The 18,673-nt window shown below is 51.5% G+C and overlaps 1 protein-coding gene across 3 annotated transcripts in view; it reads left to right on the top strand.

The window, feature by feature from the left end:
• Window positions 1–455: 455 nt before the first annotated feature.
• PTPRS (protein tyrosine phosphatase receptor type S) overlaps window positions 456–18,673 on the top strand; it is a 279,600-nt gene continuing 261,382 nt past the window's right edge. For 2 of the 3 annotated variants that reach the window (XM_075903072.1, XM_075903067.1), the window contains exon 1: window positions 456–649. The gene's annotated coding sequence lies outside the window, so the exon portion shown is untranslated. Of the gene's footprint in view, window positions 650–5,637; window positions 5,739–18,673 lie in introns of those variants that run through there. The other variant, XM_075903074.1, reaches the window with a different exon arrangement.

The following is an 18,673-nucleotide window of genomic DNA, read 5'->3' as shown; positions in this document are numbered from 1 at the left end:
TGCTTAAACACTCCCCTCCCCTGTGATGCTTTGGCTCTGCCCCCCCAGGGTAGAAAGGATTCCTACCACAAAAATCCCCTGCTTGACAAACTTTCGCCGCTCCCCTGCTCTTTAACTGCCCTCACCCACCTCCTTTACCATCCCCCTCCCACACTGCCCCCTTCCCTTTAAGCGCCCTTTGCACCAGGAATCCCCTTCACTCCCCAGCCCGCTTCCTTCGAACACCGCCACGTGCTGCCGCGCCCACGTGCGCCGCTTCCGCCTTGCCCTTTAAATAGCCCAGCCGCGCCCCCTTCCCCACGTGACGGCGGCGCGCCCTCCCATTGGCGGGCCTCGCGGCGCCGGCTTCTCTCGCCTCCGCGGCGACGTAGCGCGCTCCGCCCCCTCCCTCCCGCCTGCCCCTGGGCCCCGCCCCCCGGTGACGTCAGGCGGCGGAGGCTCGGGGAATGACATCACCTGTGAGAGTGTCTGGAGCCCGGGAGGGAGCTGGAGCCGCAGTGTCCCCCGCGCGCCCGCCCGCCCCCTCCTCCGCGCAGCATCCTCAGCCGGGAGCCGAGCGGGTCCGGGGGAGGAGGGGGCTGCCCGGGATTAACGCGCCTCCTCCGGCCGGCCGGCGGGCGAGGATGTGAGCGGGCAGCCCAGCCGCCAGGTAAGGGGTGGGGGATGCGCTGGAGCCGGGGGGGGATGCGCTGGAGCCGGGGGGATGTGGACAGGTTGCACGGGAGCAGCGGGAGATGCAATGGAGCGAGGGGCTTGGGGTGCAAATTGCAATGGAACCGCGGGCGTTGGATTGGAGCAGCGGCAGGAGGGATGCATGGGGGGCAGGTTGTGATGGAGTCTGAGGGGTGTGGGCAGGTTGCATTGGAGCAGCAGGGGGTGCATGGGAGAGGAGGGGGTGTAGGGGGGCAGGTTGCGATGGAGCAGGAGGGGCTGCATGGGGGGCAGGTTGTGATGGAGTCTGAGGGGTGTGGGCAGGTTGCATTGGAGCAGCAGGGGGTGCATGGGAGAGGAGGGGGTGTAGGGGCGCAGGTTGCGATGGAGCAGGAGGAGGGTTGGGCAGGTTGGATTGGAGCGGCAGGGCAGGGTGCAAAGGAGCAGAAGTGGGGAGATGGCAGTGGAGCATCGGGAGTCACAGGAAGGCTTGTGGGGGCAGGTTGCAATGGAGAATTGGGGAGGGGATTCTTTGGGGACAGGATCGGGCAGCGCCCAAGCCCAGGACGGGGGGGGGGGCGGGGTTGAACTCGGGCCAGATTGCAGTGGGTGGAGGCGAGAATTGCACTAGGGCTGGGTTTGGGGAGGGGGCTGTGAGGGGGGCTGTGGTGGGGGGCGGGTTGCAGGGAGCTTTGAGGGGGTCTGTGGTGGGCAGGGGGCGGGTTGCACAGGGCTGTGGGGGGGGCTGTGCTGGGCAGGGGGGCGGGGTTGCAGGGCGCTGTGAGGGGGGCTGTGGTGGGGAGGGGACGGGTTTCAGGGGGCTGTGGTAGGGGGGCGGGGGACTATGCTGGAGAGAGAAAAGCTCGCGCGCGAGCATCGGGGGTGACTCCGGATAGGACGCAGGAGCGCTTGGGGCAGGGGTCCCCGCGGCGGGGCAGGTGGGGGAGGCGGAATTGCCCCGGGGAAGGGCCGATCGCATCCCGGGGAGGCTCCGGAGCGCTCCGGCGGGCGCTGGAAGGATGCGCCGGGGCCGGCGGGCGCTGGATACGGAGGGCGGGGAGCGGGAAGCTCCGCGGGGAGACCCGAGCGTTGCAGGAGGGACTGGGGGGGGGGGGAGCTCCGCTGGGGACCCGGCCGTGGCTGGCGGAGGGAGGGGCTGGCTCGGGCAGGCGCTGAAGATGTGCCTCTGTGCAACCGGCCATTGCGCTGGGGGGACGGGTGGGGGAGCCGCATCCTTGGCCAGCGCTGCACTGAGGGACCAGGCTCCTCCCAGCTCGGTGCATGCTACAGGCGATGCTGCTGGGCGAGGTGGCTGTGAATGGACAAGTCTCAGGAGGGAAACCCCTGGCCCCTTCCCCCAGCCCCCTGGCCCTCCCCATGGCGTCTCCTCCCTCCCAGCCGAAGGAGCCTCCCCAGTCTCCAAAAACAGCCTCTCAGGCCTTGATGTGCACAGCCCAAGTTGCCCCCCCCTCCAGCTTCACTGCCGCTGGCCCACTTGGTCCTCAGCCTTGCAGCATCCTGCCCCCTTCTGTTGACCCAGCGCCTCTTCCCCAGGGTGCTGATGAACAATCCTGCTCAATTTACCTGCTGCCTCCTTAACCCTCCAAGCCCCTGTCTAGCTCATGACCTGCCCTGGTGCCCAGTCTGGGATTTTCCCGGCATGTGGGCTCCTTGCTGCTTTCATGGCGCTTGCTCAGTCTTCAGGATGTGGTCTAGCTCTGTTGCCCCAGTGGACTGCCCCCATGGCCATGCCCTTAGCTTGGCTCCTGCCTCCAAGGCCATGCTCATGGGGCTTCTTGCCTCTGTCCCATTGTGATCGCTGCACCTCCTTGCAGGCTGTGCCTGTGGACAGAGGTGGGGTATCCCCCTGGGGGCCCTAAACCAGAATTTTTTTTGGAGGGTCTTAGCCCCTCTACCTTTCACCCATCCCCTAAAAATATTAATTGTGTTATTTCCATGAACCAAAAAAAAAAAAAAAATAGCAACACAACATATGGAAATACGCTTGATGGTCTGTGTGAAGAGTGGAATTGTATTTTGGAGGTGATACAACATTGGGGCGCTCTTAAGCTGTTTGGTGCCCTATGTGATTGCTGAGTTGGCTTACACCTAGCGCCACCATTGCTCCTGGGTCCCACTGTGACTTCCTGAAGCTCTTGCCGTGTAACACTGATGGGCACAAGCAGGTCTCTTTTTCTGTGTGATTTTTTTCCCCCTTTCCCCATCATGTATTGTTGCTGCCACAAACCACAGCTTTCCTTTCCATCGCATCCACACCAAGCCTGGGCTCCATATCCCTACTACCCAGAGTCATTGTAAATGACCTGCTGGTTTGCTGGTCAGAAAGTGGCTTCAGAAAATCCTAGTATGCACCAAGGCACCTGCAGTGGGAGGGTGGGGGGTTGGGTTAGGTGAAAAATCCCTTTTCCATGAAAAGTCTTGGAGAGCTAGCCAGTTAATCTGTATCTGCAAAACAGCGAGGAGTCCCCAGGACTCCTCATTGTCTCCTCAGTGGAGATCTTGGGGTGCTATTCTTCCCCAGTGGGTATTTCAAAAGGAGGGTGAATTACTCCTAAGAGGAACGTTTATGAGCCACAACTGGCTTAGCCTGGTCCAGGAAAAGGGAACAAATTATATAAGAGATGGAGGAAATAACCCCGGCATCCTGCTTGGGTGTAGACGCTGCTTAACTTGGGGCTGAAGCAGTAAACATTTTGAAAAGGGGGAACGCTCCATGTGAAATCAAGTAACTTGCTCACCTTATCACAGAGGGGCCGCTCTTGGTTGTCTCGTCTCTGCTTTTGACCGAGCCCTGCCTTTTACCCCTGGAAGCAGCGTCTAACGAGCCTCATTTCCTTTGCTCGTTGGGAAGCGTCGCCGAGTGGCAATGAGCAACTTGGAGGGCCCTTCCTAATCGTCTCATCTCTTATCAGCGCGGTTGCTGGAAACAGCCACCATCTTTCCCGTTATCTTTTTTTTAGTTACATTGCGCGGCCACCTCCTAAATCACCGTACGGCGGATTGTGCTGCCCGAGGGGGGCATGGATCCCTCCCTCCAGCCTTGCTGAAAGCTGCTCCTGCGGGCATTTGCTGTGTGCTTGGACTGATCGCATTGTTCCCAAGGGGGCGTCCTGGGTCTCTATTCAGCTTCGTGGCTGCATCTCCCGTCCCGGCTTTCTTTTTTCGGTCTTGCTGTGCGGCTCATGATTAAACAACAACTGGGCTTTCTTGAGATTGCACTTTTCAGTTCCTCCATAGCTTGGGTTTTATGTGTGTGTTTGGCACGGCAGGAAAAGGGGATGTGGCCCATGCTGCAAGAGGGGCCATAGCTGAGCATTGGATGCTCTCGCATTAGGATTTGTTTATCGCCAGCCCTGAAGAAGAGAGGTTAATCTGCTTCCCACTGACCCCTCCCTCTAGGCTAGATCTGGAGGAGATCAACATTCTCCGATGGCTCAGTGTATTCTAACCTGCTGCTGCACCTATGAACAGGCTGAAAAGCCTCTGCCGGCAAGTTGGTTCGCTGAGGCTGGTTGGCCGTGCAGGCAGCCGTGGACTGGAATCCTGGATTTCCCTGCCGTGGAGTCGATGTGGTGCTAGACCCTTGTAGTGTAGGGGGTGCCTTTGACTACCGTATATATCCTATTATAGAGTCCGTTTGATCCAAGCTGCATTCAGATTTGCACTCTGGATCTGAGAGAGACCTGTGTGCGTGGCTTTTGAATTGGGTTATTTAATTTCACGGAAATTAGGTGTGACACTGGCGTCCCTGAGAGGGGCCTCTGGCTTTAGCCCTGCCCTGTTAAAACACTTGATTGATTTGGGCAGCCCTTTTGGGAAAAATGAGGCAAACGGTCAAATCCTCTCTCTCAGACACTTACTGCTTCAGCCAACAGGGTTATTCATGTGTTCTTGGAATTGAAGCTCTTTTTATATTCCCGTTTCTTAACAGGTGTGTGATGCTTTGTCTGCCTTTGCTTGCTGCGGAGGTATTTCAGATCTCAGATGCCTGTTAATTATGAGGGAATCGACAGTCAAGTGGGGAGTCGGAAAAGGGGCACAGGCATTTGCATCTGGTTAATTTAAAAGGTATCGTGTGCTCTGTGTGTGTCCCGAGACACACACATCTGAGGCAAGAAAGTGCAACTGGTGACGCTCTTTGGGGACTGTAGCCACCCACGAGGGAGGCTCTAATAAAACAAAATTAACAAAGGCTCAGAGTTACAGATGCTAGACGCCCAGGTGACACAACCTGGATTTTTACAGTGTATCGCTTCTAATCTGGGTCTCTGATTGCAGCGATGCTGTTCAAAGGGTGGGCGGGTGAGCTACCAGGCTGGAGGGAGACAGGCAAGGGGGGGGACAATTACAATCTCTCAGCCGAATTGCAGTATTGTGGTCTGCAGCTGCCCCCCGCTCTTAGTAACATGGTTTCTGCCTGCTGTGTCTAATGGTGCTCTAAGCCTCTGTAGGATTGGCGTAATGAGGTGCAATATGTACAAAGGGGGCGGCGAATGGAAAGTTAGGCTGTGCGCAGAGAGATGCTATATCCTCCCCTCCCAGCATCATGGGGAATTCGTTGCGTCATCTGGAGGAGATGATTCCATCCTTCTTCCTGCCTCACTTAGTTCTAAAACTAATGTCAGCTTTGCTCTTGGACACCAATTGGTAACGTTTCAGGCTGCTCCTCTTGTAGTTGACTGACACGCCCGAGCCAGTTCTAACTTCTTGTCTTGAAGGCTTATGAGACTTTGCACATCCCCCTCCCCCAGCCACATACTGCTTATAAATTGGCACGTCAGAGTTTTTAGGTGCGTGGGGTGGATGGGTGGGTGGGTGGGTGGGTGGGGGAAGCTGCAGGCTGGAGCTAGATGATGAGTAAAACAATCTGTAGTTTTGAGGGCTTTGGGTGATAGAATAAAGGGATCCGTTTCCTGGTATGTCAGAACCAAATGGATTTATCACAGGATATGATCTCCCGGCCTGCATCCAGGAGCTGCATCGGTCTGTGGTGTTCAGCTGGAAATGCTAATGGATTGAAAAATACTCACTTGTCTGTCCATGCTGCCCAGGAGGAAGGCACTCAGGTGTGTTCTTTTGCTCTTGCATGTGGTGGGGACTGGCTGCAGGGAGGAGGGGCAGAGAATATTAGCTTTGCTTCTCTTTAAGGAAAAAGTATCTCCAGTGCTCAAGATCGTTTATTACTCACATGAGGTTGTTTGCTCTCTACGTTAGCCCATGTCAGTCTGTGTTGATACGTTACAGATAGAAGAAACCCTGGTCTTTAAGGAAATAATCATTGACTCTTTGGGAACCGCGTGGGTGAGGGGGTGGAAGGTGACTGGCCTCCAAGCAGCCTGAGTTGCAAAGATGGCTAATGCCACATCCCTATCCAAGACTGTTCTGAATCCTGCTGGTGCAGGATTTTACTGGGCTGGAACCTACGGCATGTGTCGGAGTAGCGAGTGAGCTCTGTTTTGTTGGTGGGGAGTGGAGAAGAGAGAGGCCAGCCATGGGCATGCTTTCTCCGTTCTCTTGGAATTGAAATTATAAACGCGGAGAGAATGTGCTGGCTTCTGCTGTGTTTGCATCCTCTTGTACGGAGGAGCGGCTGGGGTGCGATGAAGGGTACGGTGTGTATGGGAGACTCTCCTCTTTCCAATAAAAGTCTGGGGGCTCTGCGTGGAAGCAGGTGCATGCCATCCTCTGTGCTGCATATGAATTGTCAGCCAACCCTCGTGTTTGGTGCCCTTCCCTTCTGGGTTGGTCTTGTTGTTCGCATCTGGAATGTGGGGCTTTGCCGGTGACTTTGGGCAGCTTGCACCCCCCTGCGCCAGAGCTGTAGTTGTGCCTGTCAGAGCGATGAGCTACCCCGGCCAAGAGGAGTGAGTGCCTTTGCATTCCGTCTGTGTGTCCGAATCCATGGATGCGAAGGGCAACGTGAAATGATGACTCTGCTTTTCATGGTGCTTTTGGTGTTGTGATTTGGAGGGAAATTGTCTCTGACCCAGTCCCAGAAGACAGGACTGCACAAAACCTCTGGCTTACTATGAGGAGGGAAAATGTAAGTTCTTACGACTTGCCTATATTTACATCCGTGATGCCTGTGCCTTACCAATGCAGCACGGAGGAATGTACTAAAACCGAAGCGACGCAAACCTAGCGTGTTTGGGGGATAATTGACAATGCTTGAATGTTTTCAGCTTGGAGCAATTTTCTCCTGACTGCATTAAAGCACAATTTACAGAATCAATCAAAACCAATTGAAAATATTAGGATGTAGAGCCTGCGTGTGACTTGGGTTTTTTTATTAGTTGTGCGTATGTGTGTTGGTTGTGGGTTTTTTTTTTCTTTCCCCTCCAGAGCTATCCAAGTATTCAGGGAGTGTGGTTTCCCATGCTCTGCAAGAAACAGCTCTTGCTTTTAGTCTTTGGCATGGTTATTAGAATAATGGTATAAAACATTAACACGGAGCCATGCTTTGTTCCAAGGGCGATGAGAAACTAGGCACAAATGCTAAGAGAATCGGGGAAAGCATCTCTAAAAGGAACATGGTGTTCACCAACCCTGCAGAGATCCTGCCTGCATCTTCTGGCCTCTAATCCTGGTTCTATGGGTGCCCTCCCCTGCACTTTATGTACAGAGGGGGAAATTTATTTTCCACCACCAACTGAATCCCTCCCCCTTGATTTAAAGCAGTTGTATCTGGCTCCCAAGAGGCTACTTACTGCTGCTTGCCTCACACTGGGCGCTCAGCACCTGGTTTTGCTCTTCCCCCATTTCTGGCTGCCTTCTCTTGCTAAGCATTACAGCTGGGTTCCCCTCTCTCTGCCTGGGGAGCCCAAACTCTTCAGGGAAGTGGGGTTGTCTGCGGAGCTGCTGCCTCCTAGCTAACTGTGTAACCGTGTGTGTGTGTGTGTGTGTGTGTGTGTGTGTGTGTGTGTGTGTGTGTGTGTGTGTGTGCGCGCGCGCAGTGTTTTTAAAAAAAACTTTTCCAAAAGGAAAGGATAAAAGGCAGCAGCATCCCGTGGTGTCCCCCGTGTCTAGAAATTATTGATGAAGCTTCCCAATGCCATTTCTCTTCTCTTTCTACTCGTCTTGCTTTTGTGTGCGTCTGCGCATGTGCTTTTAATTTGCACTCCGAGCTGAAGCAGTGGGAGAACAGAGCTCCAGCCTGACCCACTTGCAAGACAAGCAGGGGGTGGCTGTGAAAAGGGCCTCGCCGGGTTTGGTGACACCGTGGGGTGACACTGTGGGGTGAAGTGTCCCCTGCAAGGTCTGGCCCCCAGAACTCCATTGACACGGCGACTTCATCTTTCCAAGGAGATGGTACCAGGCCCAGTGTCTGGCTTTGCCATGGGAGAGGGACTGAACTGTTAGCTACTGAGTCACAGTCCATTGGAACGTAATCCACCCCTCTTAGCAAAAGCCACATTGTTGCTTGATTGTTCTGTGGGAGACGTTCAGCGAAGTGCTGCCAGCAGGTTGGGGGTGGTAAAAATGCTCATTAATCTGGAGATGCTGCAGAAGAGGGGAGCTGCTTTTCATTCAGGAATCAATGATCTGTTAAGGGTTGGATGCTGTGTGTCACCAGGCCGGAACAGCACGTCCTTGGGGACACCAGCGGCTGCTTCTGGCCGGCTGCCGTGCTGGGGGGCAAAGGGATGTGGAATGCCTTGTGGATGGTGGCTGAATACGAGTGGCAAGTTGCCATTGGGTATGGAACGGACCAACAGGTAGCCAGTCAGTCAAACGCTGCAGCAGCCACCCAAAGCAAAATGCTCTGGAGGGGGAGCTAACGGGATTCTCCTCTTGCTCTTCACCCTCTGCTCTGAACTGCGTTTCAGGAGACAACTGTAACAACAGTCCGGTTTTCATTCTCATAGGGTATGATTTAACCAGTGACGCTCACTGCAGACAGCGGGGGGCAGCCTGCAGGCCACGTGTGGCCACTAGGGCTACACCTGTGGCCCACCTGCAGCCCACGGAGAAGGGTTGGGCAACCATGAATAGTGGGTGGGCCACACGAGTGGCCCTCCTTCGCCTTAGTGGGCTGCGGCAGCCACCTGGAAACTTTAATACGGGAGGTTTCCCGTCACCCTGGACTGGTGGGAGGGAAGGGGGCTCTGGGAAGTGAGTGAGGCTGCTCTGATGCATCACGGATGGGCTGCTGGAGGAAGAGGAGCCTCCTGCATCCAGCAGGAACAACTTCTGGCTGCAAACACCCAGGACCCAGGAGGGTGCGCAAATTGCCATCTCTTTGATGTTGCAATATAAGGCCAGGCCTGGGGTTCGGGTGTGCCATCTCCTGCAGGTGGCGCTACTCCATCCACAGTCACTTCCTACCCTCCCTTGGGTTTCAGGTCGTCACAGACCCATGTTTTTGGGCAGGCACCGTTGGGTGGTGTCCTCTGTATTTAACATGCTTCTATGCATAGTACCAAGCTCTTTGTAGTCTTTAATGCTAGCAGCCCTGTTAGTGCTTTTGATGCCATGTTCTATGGTGTGAGCAGAAACTTAAGTGACATTCCCAGGGTCACTCAGGAAGTCTGTGGCAGAGCTGGGCATCATGCCTCAAGGCCTAGCTTAGCATTATATAACCATCCTTAGTCTGCATTTGACATGACTCACTGTCACTTCTCTGTGCTGGGTTGGACCATACTGGCTGACGGCTCCTCTCCTTTTCCATCATCCCTGCCAGTTCAGAGAATCTTCTGCATGCAGCAGCCTTGAAATGCAGCCACCTCACTGGTGGAGCACAGCAGGGGGAAAAGGGAGGGGGATTCTGATGAAGGATACCTGGACAGAGCCCCTCTCTTGGCAGGGGCAGGTATGCACATGTCCAAGGAGTAGAGAAGATACTTTCCATTCTCTTTCCTTCCACCTTAGTGCTCCAGTGGCTTTCTTGAGTAACCACCACTGGGCAGATTTGAACCTGGGACCTCGGTGTAGGAGCCTCTATCCTCTGAGTTACAAGCCAGCTGGCTACCAGCCTGTGCTGTAGAGGTCTCTTGAGCTTAACTGTTGCTGTGGTCTTGGTACCACTTGCATTGCTCAGTAACCACACTAGGTGTGTGAGTTACACTTGCTCCTACAGCCTGGAAGGGAGGAGGAAGGGAAAGTGGGTTTCCACCTTTTCCTTCCCTGCTGGATGTTCTCAGAGTAGCGTGGGTTGCAGTGCTCTGCATTTGGAGAACTGCTGGCTGAGCGTGAGAGAGACAAGAAGAGTTTCTAGTTGGGATTATTCTGATCACCTTGTGAGCCCCATGCTGGCTGCATTAACTCCAAAGGGAGGCTCATCTTGCGCATAGGGCTGAAATGACTGATTTCTTGCAGCCTGTCCGGAGGGGAAGCCATTGGCCATTCCCTGCTGGGACCAGCACTACCACTAGGTGTTCCTAGAGCTAGGACGTTGCATTTTGCTTCCTGCTGAGAGGTGGCTCAGCTGCCATTAGACTCGGCTCACTGAAGACTCATGGATTTGCCCTCATGGAGGCGTAAGATTGAATCTTTGTTCTCCACAGTCCTGTGTCCCAAACAGCAGGTGCATTGCAGTACTGCTTGTGTGCAGTCAGTAGCTGGTGTTCTCCATCTGCTGCCCCATGTGTATCTGCCTGGGAGGAGGGATGGGCTGGTGGGGAAGTCACTGGTCCGGAAGTTGTGAGCGCTGATTTTGATCACAGCCTGCCTGTTCGATTTGCTGTGTGCCCTTGGGCATGGTCCTTGATTTATCCCGGCTTGTACTTTCTCCCTATGTAAAACTGGGGTATCTTATTGACCCATGAGGCACTGGGAAGTTTAACTTACATTTGAGAGAGGCTTTGAGATCCTCGGGAGAAGTCCAAAGAGAAGTGCCAAGTACTGCTATCGGTGCTTGCCTGGCTTCCAGGAGGGCCTGGGTCCTAAACCAGAGGCTCACTGCCAATCCTCTGATTTCGTGTCTCTCTTTGATGCTGCAATATAAGGCCAGGCCTGGGTTCGGGTGTGACATGTGAACCACTCACCTTCACCCCTCCCCCCACACATACCCCTGATTCTCGGTGCATCTGGAATGGGCTGCCAACTCTGCAGCCGTTAGTCGGATGTGCACCATTCCGAAACGCACCCAACTGGCGGTAATTACAAGAGGAGCCATATTTCACATCCGTTGCTGGATGGGAGAGAATTGCTGCTCCTGCCTAATTGATTATTGGAAACTGTTAATTGTTCCCTGCCAGATTGATTTATTAACCAATGAGTTTGCTGGCACTTTCCTCTTTCCTGCATGCAGCGAGGGCCCATATTTCAGAAAGCAAAAGGCAAACATTTTTCCAGGAGAGTAATAGGCACCTTGCATTGAAATAACACTCGGTGTTGCGAACGGACTCCAGTTTAACTGTCTGGAGGAGGCAACTGTGAGCAGCCCAGATTAGAGGACTTTTTACCTGCATAGAAAAAGTCCTATTTTAACCTTCAGTATGAGAAGGAAGCAGCCAGAGTAGTGAGTACCAAGAAGCTCCGTGGGCAGAGCAGGAGCTAGACAAGACTGACTCCTGGATTATGTTTCCTGCTCTGTCACAGGGCAATGTGGTCCAGAGGCTAGGGCAGAGTGATTGGGTATCAGGGCTGGGTTCTGTTTTTGACTGCTCTGCTGTGACAGCTTAAGCAAGTGACTCTGGGTGTCAGACCCATTTTACAGATAGGTTTACTAACCCTTACCAGTCTTGCAGGGATAGGGATGAGTCTTAGCTGGTATTTGTAAACCCCTTCTGAGAAAATTAGCTGAGACTTTATTTACTTAGCATCCGTATATTGATTATTTTTAGTATTGGGGACTCTGTTGTGCTAGGCACTGTGCAGACACAGGACACAGGTTTAACGGTTTAGCCATCTCAGTTCGACACAGACAAGTGGCTGAATACCACTTGTGCCCAAAGGGAGTTGGTCTTTTATACAACTCTCTCTTTTTTGTTTTGTTTTGAGGGGGAATGACCCTTTCTTCATGCCGTGTGAATTGTTGCAGTGAAATGCGCACTTCATTCTGTTGCCTTTATCTTCACCTGGGAGAAAGAGATCTCAGATGTCCAGCTAGGCAGGTCATTAGAGCTGCTGATGCATTGCTATTGATTCAGGGAACTGTCCCAGGTCTCTGTTTTAAAAGATATTTATGGAAAGGGATGGCTTAGGATTAATTATCCCACTCGTCTGTTCAGGGTTTTGGCTCAGACTGCCTCCAATATCCCAAATCAGGTGCAAACTGGACAGTTTCCAAATCCAGCCTTGGCTTGACACTCAGAGTTAATCACCTGGTGCTGGTAAAACAACTGAAAGTCCAATTTTCCTGATTTGGCAGGTAATGATGAGGGAAGACTTAGATCATTGCAGCATAATGCAGTGTCCGGTCCTACAGCCTACTGGGCTTGTGTGGTCTAACCCAACAGGAACACTCTTGATCAAGCTGGCTAAATAAACTAACAATTCGGCACCACACAATGGGCTGAGACGACAGTTCGCATGGGCATAACTATAGATGGGAGTCTGGCCAGGAATCCTTTCTGGTGCTAGTGTGTCTTATTCCTTGTAGCTTTGACATACCGGGGAAAAAAAATCTACCAATCCGATGCAACTGTGCGAGTCCCATCTGACAGCTTTGCTTACTATAGAGTACAGGCAGTCCCCGGGTTACATGGATCCGACTTACATCGGATCCCTACTTACAAACGGGGTGAGGCAACCCCGCACTAGCTGCTTCCCCCCAGCAGACCAGGGAGACGCGAAGCTAGTGCCCCCCCCAGCAGACCAGGGAGACGCGGAGCGGCTTTTCTCAGCAGACACCTCAGCTGAGAATAAAGGACTGAGGGAAGTGAGGTGTGGGAGAATAAAACTGAGCTCTGGAGAAATGTTTGGCTAGAGTTTCCCCTACAATTTGTACCAGTTCCGACTTACATACAAATTCAACTTAAGAACAAACCTACAGTCCCTATCTTGTACGTAACCCGGGGACTGCCTGTAAATATATATGTGACTTCCACAGCTCTTCCTCCGCTATTCCATGCGGTTTGGGGGACTGGGTGGGCAGGGAGATGGAGTATTAGCTTGTCCACCAGAGTGGTCTGACACAGCACGTGGATTTTATCCCAAACCTCAGTTTCTGATTAAAATGTAATTTCTACAAAATTCTAAGACTTCGGGGTTGGGTATAGCGAAGCCAGCTCTAACCACGCCAGCACTGGCAATCCAAGTCTGTGGCACAGAGAGGTTATTTCATTGCATTAACTGGGTGCTATTGTGTAATTTACCCACAATTTTTAAATTGTAAGTCTAACTGGTGTTGTGAAACGTGATAAAACTTATACATGCCAGCATGGTTTAAAAAAAACAAAAACCATTTAAGAAATAACGTATTTACCATGAGTTTGTGGAGGGGGGGACTCTGGAGAACTCAAACATTCCCAGGGTGCATGGAAAGTCCCAATGCTATGCAAAAAATCAGAGGGTGAAAGTGAGCATGAACTAATGTGAAATTGCCCAGATTTCACTGCACAAGCAGAGTGAAAATGTAAAAAAGTTGTTGAAAAGTGAATTAGTGTCAGTTCGCTGGTTTTACTAATGAGCTCTCGTTTGAGATCTCAGTGCTTTGATTCTACTCTAGAGATTGTGATACTATATCACACTCAGGTCTAGAAGCTTGGAAATGTTGAGTTCTCTGCCCAGCTTTGCCACTGATCTGTTGTGTGACTGGTCAAGTCACTTCTCTATCTGCACTTTCCCTACCACTCTGCTTCTACTTAGAACATCCGCTCTGTGACGCAGTCCCTGTCCTTTATTAGAATCATAGAACCATAGAGCTGGAAGAGACCTCAGAAGGTCATCAAGTCCAGCCCCCTGCCCTAAGCAGGACCAATCCCAACGAAATCAGACCAATCCCAACTAAATTATTCCTACAGTGCTTGTGCAACAGGGCCCTGATCTTGATTGGGGTCTCCAACTATTAACGTAACCCCTTGATTGGGGTCTCCAACTAAGATCATTATCAGGGTAAATTACATTTTTCAAATCCTGGAATTGTACACCTCAAACCAGCTGGGTGTGTTATCCGTAGGAAAAGGCTGTGTAACCTTTATGGGGCTTGCTCCTTCAGGCGTGATCCCAGCCCTCTTCTTTCCTATCTGATTCTTTGGCAATGAGCAGTCTGTTCTGGACATTGATTCAGCCTCCAAGCGTGCTGATTGCTTTATGACTCAAGGGATCGTTGTTTCGTCGACGGCACAGCCTAGTAAACTGGAAAGTTATCTCTTTATTTATTTATTTTGCCTTCTAGTGCCGGTCTTCTGGGTCTGTTCTCTCAGGCTTTTATCCCCGCTCCCTTGTCGTGCGCCCGGCTGAACAATTTATCTAACTTGGCGTCCATCTTTGCGGTAGCTGCCTGGTCTCTGTCTGATTATTTTTGGCTCTGCTCATCTAACAGAGTCCGTCCTGCATGCCCTGTACGTGAGCTCTCGCTAAGCCCCTGCTAGATGGCAACAGCCCAGTCCCGGGGATTCAAAAAGTAATTTCCAGTCTTTGTTGCTCTCTTGACGCTTCTGGATGTGTCGGTTGTTGGGATGCATGGATTTTCCTAAGCCTGTTGGCTTTGAGCTCCGGAGCAGCTTTTAAATCCAGAATGAGGATTAATACGCAGCGCTCCCTGGGGGCATGTTGGGCTGGCGAATGGCACTCCTGAAGGGCATGGCTGGAACCGCTCGTGAGCGCTGGTGCTGGGTGGCATGCGTTGCCTGAGCTGAGGAGGAGAGGATCCTGTGTGATCATTAATGGTAGCCTGTGGGCCAGGGCGTGTCTACTGGAGACTGTGTACTCCCTGCGGTGCCTGCTGAAGTGAGCTGGAGGTGTGTGCACAGACTGTGGAGAACTTTCTGGTCCCTCCAGCTGTGGTGTGCAGTGGGGCCTTGTGAATGGCCAGCTGGCTGGGCTACTGGATGTGGTTGGTTCTTCCACCCCTCAAGTTATGGCTGGGTTGCTTGCTGCAGGCTGTTTTGCAACGATTCTTCCTGGGTTCCCTTTTTGTTGATGGTGCCACTGTACGTAGGTCTGGCTGCAGTGTCTGCTGGGCCCCCTCAGGCAGTTCTGGGCTTTGCCTACTCTCCTGGGCCGTGGTAGTTTGCTCCCTACTTCTTGTGGCAGCAGTGGCTTGTGGGAAGCGTCTGCTTGGCCTACGCTTTGCCTGTAGTTCCTCCTGCGGCTGACTGAGACCTACCAGCAGCCTCCAATCTAAATTTGACCTTGCAGTGGGGATGATGGGGCGAGTCCAACGTGCCTCAAAGACACCCCTCCCCCTCCCCGCCATCAAAGAATTCGCTGGTAGCTAATAGCGGAGCTTGGACTGTAGCGACGTTGCCCAAATAGGCCAGAGCTTGGCGACTAAGGTTACAGCTGCGGTGGAGGGTGTGAGACGGGAGGCTGCCCAGACTGGCAAGAGATGCTTACTTGAGTAGGCGGCTTTCCCATCAAACGTTGCTGCTTTTGCAGAGTAGCCAGGGCTGAGTAGCATTGGCAGAGATGGGGTTAAAATGGTTCATGCTCTTAGTTGAATTCCCCCCCCCCCCCCCCCCGCCCCGTCAAATATTAAAGCATTTGAATGCTGATGAATGTGTCCATTTAGGCCTGATGGCTTCCTCTGAATTGCCCTGGAAGAGTTCTGCCAGAATCCAGTTAATGACCATGTTAGTAACTATTTATTTTCCCTGGCAGCTTGTTTACAGAGAGGAATGAGAGGGCGACCAGGGTTACTGAAGTCCAGCTGTTGGCTTTCAGGGGAGAGACGCCTGCATTGAAGTGCTAGGACGGGGACCTCTCTTCTTCAGCTTGGCCATTCCTTGGGCTTCCTTTGCTGAGGGACGAAATATCCTGTCTTTTAGCAGAATGCCCCTTGCCAGACCAATCTTTCCCCTCCCTCACTGCTGGGGTCTTAGTCTTCATCGGCTCCTGCTGTCTGTTTTTTCTGGTGTCTTCCCTTGGATTGTGAACTCATCAGGGCAGATACCTGCTCTATGTTGGTACGGCTCCTAGCACAATGAGGCTGGGGCTTCTAAGAGCTAATGTGATTCAGGTAACTAATAATGCAGTCTCCATAGCACAGCCTGTTTCAGGTCTCCGTGGCAGCGTTTGTAAAGACGGGTACAGAACAAAACTTGCAGTGGTTTAACTGAATGGTTTTTTAAGTCAGTTTTAAACAGGGCCGGATTAAGACCTTTAGAGGCCCTAAGCACTGAAAAGATTATGGTGCTATGGTGCCCCCCCATATGCAATTCAAAATAAAAACAATACTATACTGTAAAGTCTCTTCTTTTTTTTTTTTTCTTTTTTTGTGTGCCCCTGCTTTGCTGGTGCCCCAAGCACATGCTTAGTCTGTCTATTGGGTAATCCAGCCCTGGTTTTAAACCACTAACGTAATGTAGATGCATTTAAGCTGGCTTAAGCTTTGGTGAAAGCAGTTTAGCTCAACCTTGCTAAACTGATGTACGGTGAGTGTGAAGCTGGTTTAGGCCATCTACGTTGCATTACAAGTTTTCATGGGTATAAATAAATGGAGTTTAAACACCTTTTCTGGTAAAACCATGCAAGTCTTCTGATGTAAACCAATCCTTAATGGAATACGTGTGTGTCTCACACACAGAACGCCTTATGGGCATTGTAATGTACTCATTTGTGCTGCCTTTGTGTCCTGCATTATCAGCTTGGTCTTGGGACAGTATCCAGGAGGCTAACTCAATACTAGGGCATGGATTGGAATTTATCCAGGACCCTGCTGACTCAATTTGCAGTAAAGTGTAACTCTTTAAATATGTGCTCTAGTCAGTCCCAAACTAGATCATGTGTAACCCCTGCACACAGGGGTGGCCTGTGATGCTAGGCAAATTAGGCAGTTTCCTAAGGCACCGCCAGCCAGGGCGCCCCGTGATTACGTCACTGCCATTGACAGCTGTGCAGGTGGGGGCACTGATCGCGCCTTCTGCCTGGGGCACCAGCTGCCGCAGCCAGTCTCAGAACACTCCTGCCTGCACCCAGTGGGGGTGGTTCCCTGTTGCATGTAATGGCATTTAGACCATTTACTGCAAGAGATAAGAACGAGGGAGCTCTACAGCCTAAGTTGAGAGCCTGCTGGATTTATAGCTCCAGCTGTAGCGGCTCCTATGCTAAACTCCAGAGGTCCCAGATTTGAAGTTGCCCACTGGCGGCTACAATCGCACAATCACTGAATTTTCCAGATAGGCTGCGTTGTCTTCCCTCCCATCCAGAAGACTTTTTGTGCTTCTCTATGTGTCCAGCAACACTGTGCCCAAGAGGGACCCAAACTTCAACATTTAGTGGAACCTGAATTCAAAAATTGTCCTAACTCTTCATGGGCTTCATACAACAGGGCTTTGTTTTTCTTTTCCATTTGCAAGCAGTAAATGTGTGATGAGATGTGGCGTGAACCCCATGCTCTGAGTGTAGACGTCCCAAAGGTTGAGGCAAACTGTTTTCTGTCTCTGAAGGTGCGAGTAGCTGTGCATTTGTGGCCACTCGTCCTTTCTCAATAAACTCAGCAGTTGCATAATTCAACATGGCGTGAAGGCATTGGAGAGGGATGGTAGGAGCTTGGTGTATGCATGGTTCTTCAAAATAGAATAATCTCTTCTCAAGAAACTATTTAAAATCCAGTATTTGAAATGGCTAAATCGTAACATCTTGTAGCTAACTGCTGAAAGGGGCGCTGGAAAGAAAATAATCTATTAAAAATCTTTGTGTTTCTAATAACTCCATAGATCATTGAAGCTGAGAGATGTGCTTATAAAAATCTAATTTATTCTTTCCCCGCTCCTCCCCATGTCCAGCATCTTCACTTGCTGCATTTGGTGCTCATTGGGACAATTAAACTGGATTGATCAGTGTCACTTGTGTGGGTGATCAGCTTCACTTGTGTGGGTAATCAGTTTCCTTTGCTGGTTTTCCAGTGTCACTGTGGTGCTTCTATGTGGGTTGCAAACTTTGCAGAAACAAGCTTTTTAAAAAGCTCCAATAGAGCTTAAATCTTAATCTCTCCCTCTCCATCTACCACTCTAGTACAGTATCTGGTTTCATTTTTATTCTCATGAAATCTAAATTAAGTGGCTGGTGTTTCTTGTAGCTTGCCTGGATAAGGATTTTCCTTCTCACTTCCTTTCCTCTGTGAACAGTGGCTCTGTCCTGTGAGGAAGGGTTTTTGTCCTTTCCTCTCTGTCTGTTGCAAAGGCTGAGGTCGTAGGAAACGGGGCAGCCGTCCCCAGCTCTCCACATGTGGTTTCTGTTTCACCCCTGACAGGAACTGATCTGGATTCTGAGAGCAATGGAAATGCCAGGTCACTCAGTGACTGGAGCAGCACAATTAGGCCTCTTCCCACAGGGAATTCAGAAATGGGAAGAGTGGGTGGGAATGAAGTTCTCTGCTGTATTTGGAGCCAAGCATAGAAAGGGGATTTTTTTTAATGGAAGATCAGGCCATAGGAAGAGAGACAGATTTGGGGGAGCTTTTCCCAGATGGGTTTTCATAGCCATGGGCACATTGTAGGACAATTGAATTATTAAACAATAATTCGTCTAGAATCATAGAATCCTAGAACCGTAGAGCTGGAAGAGACCTCAGAAGGTCATCAAGTCCAGCCCCCTGCCCTAAGCAGGACCAATCCCAACTAACTCAACCCAGCCAGGGCTTTGTCCAGTAGTACCTTAAAGATGAACAAAACATGTAGATGGTGTCATTAGGATTCGTGGGCACAGTCCACTTCTTCAGATGACAGGAGTGTTGGAAGTCCAGATCCAAGAATAAATAAGGGGAACGGGGGAGGAAAAAAGAAGGGGAGGAAAAAAGAGACAGTGAGTAGGTGGTTCAAATAGTTACAAGAGTCTGATTTAAAAAATAGTTAGCACCTCCATTGTTTGGTTGGTTAAGTCATTAGGATGTGGAAGATAGTGTGTGAGCCGGCTGATGTGTCTATTCATACCACTTGCATAAGAATTAAACTTG

This window comes from Pelodiscus sinensis, chromosome 19 (genome assembly GCF_049634645.1).
Source record: "Pelodiscus sinensis isolate JC-2024 chromosome 19, ASM4963464v1, whole genome shotgun sequence".
Lineage (NCBI taxonomy): Eukaryota > Metazoa > Chordata > Testudines > Trionychidae > Pelodiscus > Pelodiscus sinensis.
Note: the sequence above shows the minus strand (reverse complement) of the source record. Positions and strands in the feature narration are given on the sequence as shown.